Source organism: Osmia lignaria, unplaced genomic scaffold (genome assembly GCF_051020975.1).
Source record: "Osmia lignaria lignaria isolate PbOS001 unplaced genomic scaffold, iyOsmLign1 scaffold0006, whole genome shotgun sequence".
Lineage (NCBI taxonomy): Eukaryota > Metazoa > Arthropoda > Insecta > Hymenoptera > Megachilidae > Osmia > Osmia lignaria.
In genome coordinates, this window is record NW_027478163.1 from 23,552,501 (window position 1) to 23,557,500 (window position 5,000).

Below are 5,000 nucleotides of genomic sequence, written 5' to 3' on the forward strand. Positions count from 1 at the left end.
ATGGGTGTGCATCTCTGCAACTACTTCTTATAAATTCGATTTAGCCATATTTAACAGTTTTGTTGTTGCTTTTTAACTGAGAGCTTTAGGACACCTCATTTACATAGGATTTCTCTTAGGGCTTAGGATCGACTGACTCGTGTGCAACGGCTGTTCACACGAAACCCTTCTCCACGTCAGTCCTCCAGGGCCTCGCTGGAGTATTTGCTACTACCACCAAGATCTGCACCGACGGCGGCTCCAGGCAGGCTCACGCCCAGACCCTTCTGCGCACACCGCCGCGACCCTCCTACTCGTCAGGGCTTCATGGAGGACCAAATTTTGTCCAGCCCCACTTGCCACTGACGGCGGAGTATAGGCGCGACGCTTCAGCGCCATCCATTTTCAGGGCTAGTTGCTTCGGCAGGTGAGTTGTTACACACTCCTTAGCGGATTCCGACTTCCATGGCCACCGTCCTGCTGTCTTAAGCAACCAACGCCTTTCATGGTATCCCATAAGCGTCGACTTAGGCGCCTTAACTCTGCGTTTGGTTCATCCCACAGCGCCAGTTCTGCTTACCAAAATTGGCCCACTTGGCACTCTGATCCAATAATAAAATCTCATGGCTTCATTTGATGCAAGCAAGCCAGAGATCTCACCCATTTAAAGTTTGAGAATAGGTTGAGGTCGTTTCGGCCCCAAGGCCTCTAATCATTCGCTTTACCAGATGAGACTCGCAATAACGTTCGAGCGAGTGCCAGCTATCCTGAGGGAAACTTCGGAGGGAACCAGCTACTAGATGGTTCGATTAGTCTTTCGCCCCTATACCCAGTTCCGACGATCGATTTGCACGTCAGAATCGCTACGGACCTCCATCAGGGTTTCCCCTGACTTCGTCCTGACCAGGCATAGTTCACCATCTTTCGGGTCCCAACGTGTACGCTCTAGGTGCGCCTCTTCTCGCAATGAGAACGAGACGCCCCGGGAGTGCGAGGCCTAATCGTAACGAGGCCCATCCTCCCTAGGTCGACGCAGAGGACGACATTCACTTTCATTTCGCCTTTAGGTTTATTTATATCCCAATGACTTGCGCACATGTTAGACTCCTTGGTCCGTGTTTCAAGACGGGTCCTGAGAGTACCCAAAGCAATAGCGTCGCCGACCGGTAATTCAAAGCTTGGCCAGTCCAAGGACTCCTCCTGCTAACAGCTGGCCAGACCCGGGGACGGCGCATAGTCCGTACATCCGGGTAATTATAACTGAACCTAGCTTGCGGCGGTCCTGACGCACACACATTCGAAAATGGATTGGTTGCGGCCTGATACCGTCTGAGTACCGTCGCGCAGTCGGCCAGGCAACCGAGGGTCTGTCACGAACACCGTTAAGGTGACGGACAGGCTCCGCCTCGGACCGTAGACCGACACGCAACGGGTCGCGACGTTCTACTAGGGGAGAAGTGCACGACTACCTCGCCGGAACATTCGCCGAAGGTGGTGTGCCCTCGCTAATGGAACCCGAAGGTCCATCCGGGGCATCGCGCACCAACGGGAGCCAGCGTTGTTGACGATGAATCTCCCCATTCGATCTTTTGGGTTTCTCAGGTTTACCCCTGAACGGTTTCACGTACTCTTGAACTCTCTCTTCAAAGTTCTTTTCAACTTTCCCTCACGGTACTTGTTCGCTATCGGTCTCGTGGTCGTATTTAGCCTTAGATGGAGTTTACCACCCACTTAGGGCTGCACTCTCAAGCAACCCGACTCTAAGGAGAGATCCTCCCGAAACGCGTACCGGTCACTACGGGCCTGGCACCCTCTATGGGTAAATGGCCCCATTCAAGATGGACTTGGACGCAATTCGATGTCTCGGGATAAACGGATCCTCCTGAACACTACATTTCCCAGCGGCGGTACCGCGGGATTCAGTGCTGGGCTCATTCCTGTTCGCTCGCCGCTACTAAGGAAATCCTAGTTAGTTTCTTTTCCTCCGCTTAATAATATGCTTAAATTCAGCGGGTAATCTCGCCTACTCTGAGGTCGTCAATTTCTTTGGTTTCATCGAAAGGTGAATAATGATGCTCGATGCAAAAAAAAAAAAAATAAACGAAAAGAAGCAAAAAAGCAAACACGTAGAGAAACTGTGCGTGAATCAACCTTTCGCATATTCAATTTTTCCTCCTCTCTCGTTTCAAAATGTTTGTATTTATCGTTCGATGAAACGAGCACAAGAGGGAAAAAAAAGTTGAGACACGACGTTCCCATAATTTTCGTGTTATTTCCTTTTTGCTTCAAACATTTTGCGGACTGCAGCTTCGTCGTATTGCTTTTATCAATTTTTAACAATTTCAAAGCGAAGACAACTCGCAAGACGATCCATTTCGTCTCGGTTCAATTTTAACGTCCGTCCGTATTATTTTTTGTTCCACAAGAGATTTCGAATAGGTTTCTTTATTTATCATCCCTTCTTTTCGAGCGCCACGGAAGCAAGAGGAAAAGCAAGAGCGAGAGAACATTTCGCGTATACTTCATTTAACAATTTTAACCAACACGCGATGTACTCCACACACCTCTTAGATTTAACAACTGCTTTTCTCTTCTTCTCCCCTTAGCGCAAGGGTAAACCCCATTTGTCTCTTCTTTGGAACGCAACAAAACTTTCGAGGACTGGACGACCGAGCGATGGTCGCGCGGTCTTCGCTTATCTTTAACAAACGAAGTAGTCCGTATGTATTCTAAATGTTGAAGCCTCCTAGAGCTTTAAGCCATGCGAGACATTGAAATGCTGTTTTAACGGGAGCATGCATAATTGCTGCAAACATACTTTTATCACAAGTTCTAGCCACGCCACGGAGGCTTCGAAGTTCCTTCACCATTCGCTTTCCTCTCTTTTGTTACACAGTTTTAGACTACGATCAGGGGTACCGAAACGCTGTATTGATTGTAAACAACCATTTTTATCTTGGAGCGGAGCGTTCCTTTACTCGTTAGATTTGTCTTGTCGCGTGTGTATTCGCTTTTTCGACGCTTTTTAACCATTTAACTTGTTTAGCGAAGCTAAACGCACAGACAGACAAAAAAAAAGGAACAGCATCGCGCGTCAAACAGCGACGACCCATCTGAAGCGATCTTTCATTTATACACCGTTTGTAAACAGAGAGATGTATAAAGCGCGGGGAATCATTCGAAACCCTGGGGCTATTCGAGCTTGCATTTCAGCAAATTATCATCTCAAACATTTCACTCGTTTGCTTTTTCTAAATTTATAGGAGAGCTTCTTTCGTTTATTTTTGACACACCTTTCGTAAATATCGTTTCTGGCAACGTCGGGAGCGTGGATTTCTACAAGTGAACAATCGCGCCGATCCGATAACTTCCAGCAGGATGGAGAATCTTTATAGATTATCTTCCGAGAACTCGGTGCTTTCACGGGCGGTCGTTTATAAATTTTAACGAACGACTCGCGCGCCGTGACGCACTTGCGCTAGTTCGAAGAGATATTTCGAAATTTGTTTCTCTCCTTTAACGGCCTGCATTTAGTGTATCGGTTGCGATTTTCGTCACATCGTTTCCACGACAAACGCCGACGAACTGCCCAACTATCGCTCGTACGTTGCGACTCTTTCTTTGTTTATCGTTCATTCATTCTTTCAATTTCGTTCGATAATCCCGCTCCGAAACGTTCTACTTTCGTTGAACGACGGCGAGATGTTTAGAAAGAAATGAATTACTCTTTTTTCGAGAAGCAAACGCAAGCAGTCTTTTGTTAAGAAAACGACCCTCAGCCAGGCGTGGTCCAGGAATTGTATCCGTGGACCGCAATGTGCGTTCGAAATGTCGATGTTCATGTGTCCTGCAGTTCACACGTTGACGCGCAATTAGCTGCGTTCTTCATCGACCCACGAGCCAAGTGATCCACCGTTCAGGGTAATCGTAAAATTTTGTATTTCAAACTCTTTAGATCTTTAGAGTGTTATTTTCATTATTAACACGCATCACATTCGATACCCACATCACTCTCCCACCCGGCGCGTGCGGGAGAGCGAATTCGGGCGTCGCCAACGTATTTGTTTGTTTGTTCGATCGTTGACGACACGATCGCGTCCAAGGACGGAAACCGTCGGAGAAACGCCCAGTGGCACGCTCCTCTCGACGGTCGGGCGTAAAGTACATTTAAAAACCTTGAAAAGTACGAACGCACACAAGGAATGCGAGCGCGCGTCCTGTCGCTGAATCGTGGGTTGCGAGATTCGAACAGACACACGGCCGGCGACGATCGGTCTAACTAATGGACACATAGTTTTTCAAAGACTCGCTATCGTCGCTTCTCAGCCGGTCCGTAAACAACACACATCGATCAGGCGGACGCACGAATCTTACCACGGTGCGTGTTTCGTAGATTCCAGGTTACCCGCAAGTACCTCTCTCTCCCTCTCGAAAGAGGAATCTCGATCCGTCCTTTTTGGACAATGGAGAAATCTTTTTATCGCAACACGGATGGCAAAGAAACAACCAAAGCGTAGGAGCGTGGGGACGAGAGCGACGAAAAGAACGTCGCGAAAACAAAGTTTCGACGGTTGCTCGTTCTAATACATCGTAGTTTCAACTCTCTCAGTTTTAACCACTCCTAGACGCTTCGTAAACTTTTAACAATTCTTCGCCTCCGCGAGTTTCATTTCGAATAGAGCGAACGCAACACGGACCAAAAAAACTCCGGTGATGCCAGATCATTTAGCAAAGATCAGACGGCGGGTCATCTGTATTCCTTTTCTCTCTTTTTTATATCTTTCCATTTAACTAGGGTGTCGCAACGACGGGTACATTTATATATTTATATATATTGTATTTCAATTTTAATGATCCTTCACTTTCGGTTTGTAATAATATGATCCTTCTTTCATTTCGATCCTTCATATTGTAGGTTAACCAACAGAAGTTTGTTTTTTTACGACTTGTATTTTTGTGGTTTGTTTGTTTGTTTCTTACGACTTGTTTGTACCCGATCAAGTAGACGACGACCCATAAGT

At 47.0% G+C, this 5,000-nt stretch overlaps 1 non-coding gene and 1 pseudogene across 1 annotated transcript; both read right to left on the reverse strand.

Moving 5' to 3' along the window:
• LOC143306303 (large subunit ribosomal RNA) overlaps window positions 1-2,016 on the reverse strand; it is a 4,641-nt pseudogene extending 2,625 nt beyond the window's left edge.
• A 1,732-nt stretch (window positions 2,017-3,748) lies between these two features.
• Window positions 3,749-3,903, reverse strand: LOC143306346 (5.8S ribosomal RNA). Its single transcript, XR_013063763.1, has one exon. It is a non-coding gene; the product is annotated as a 5.8S ribosomal RNA (ribosomal RNA).
• Between the last annotated feature and the right edge of the window lie 1,097 nt (window positions 3,904-5,000).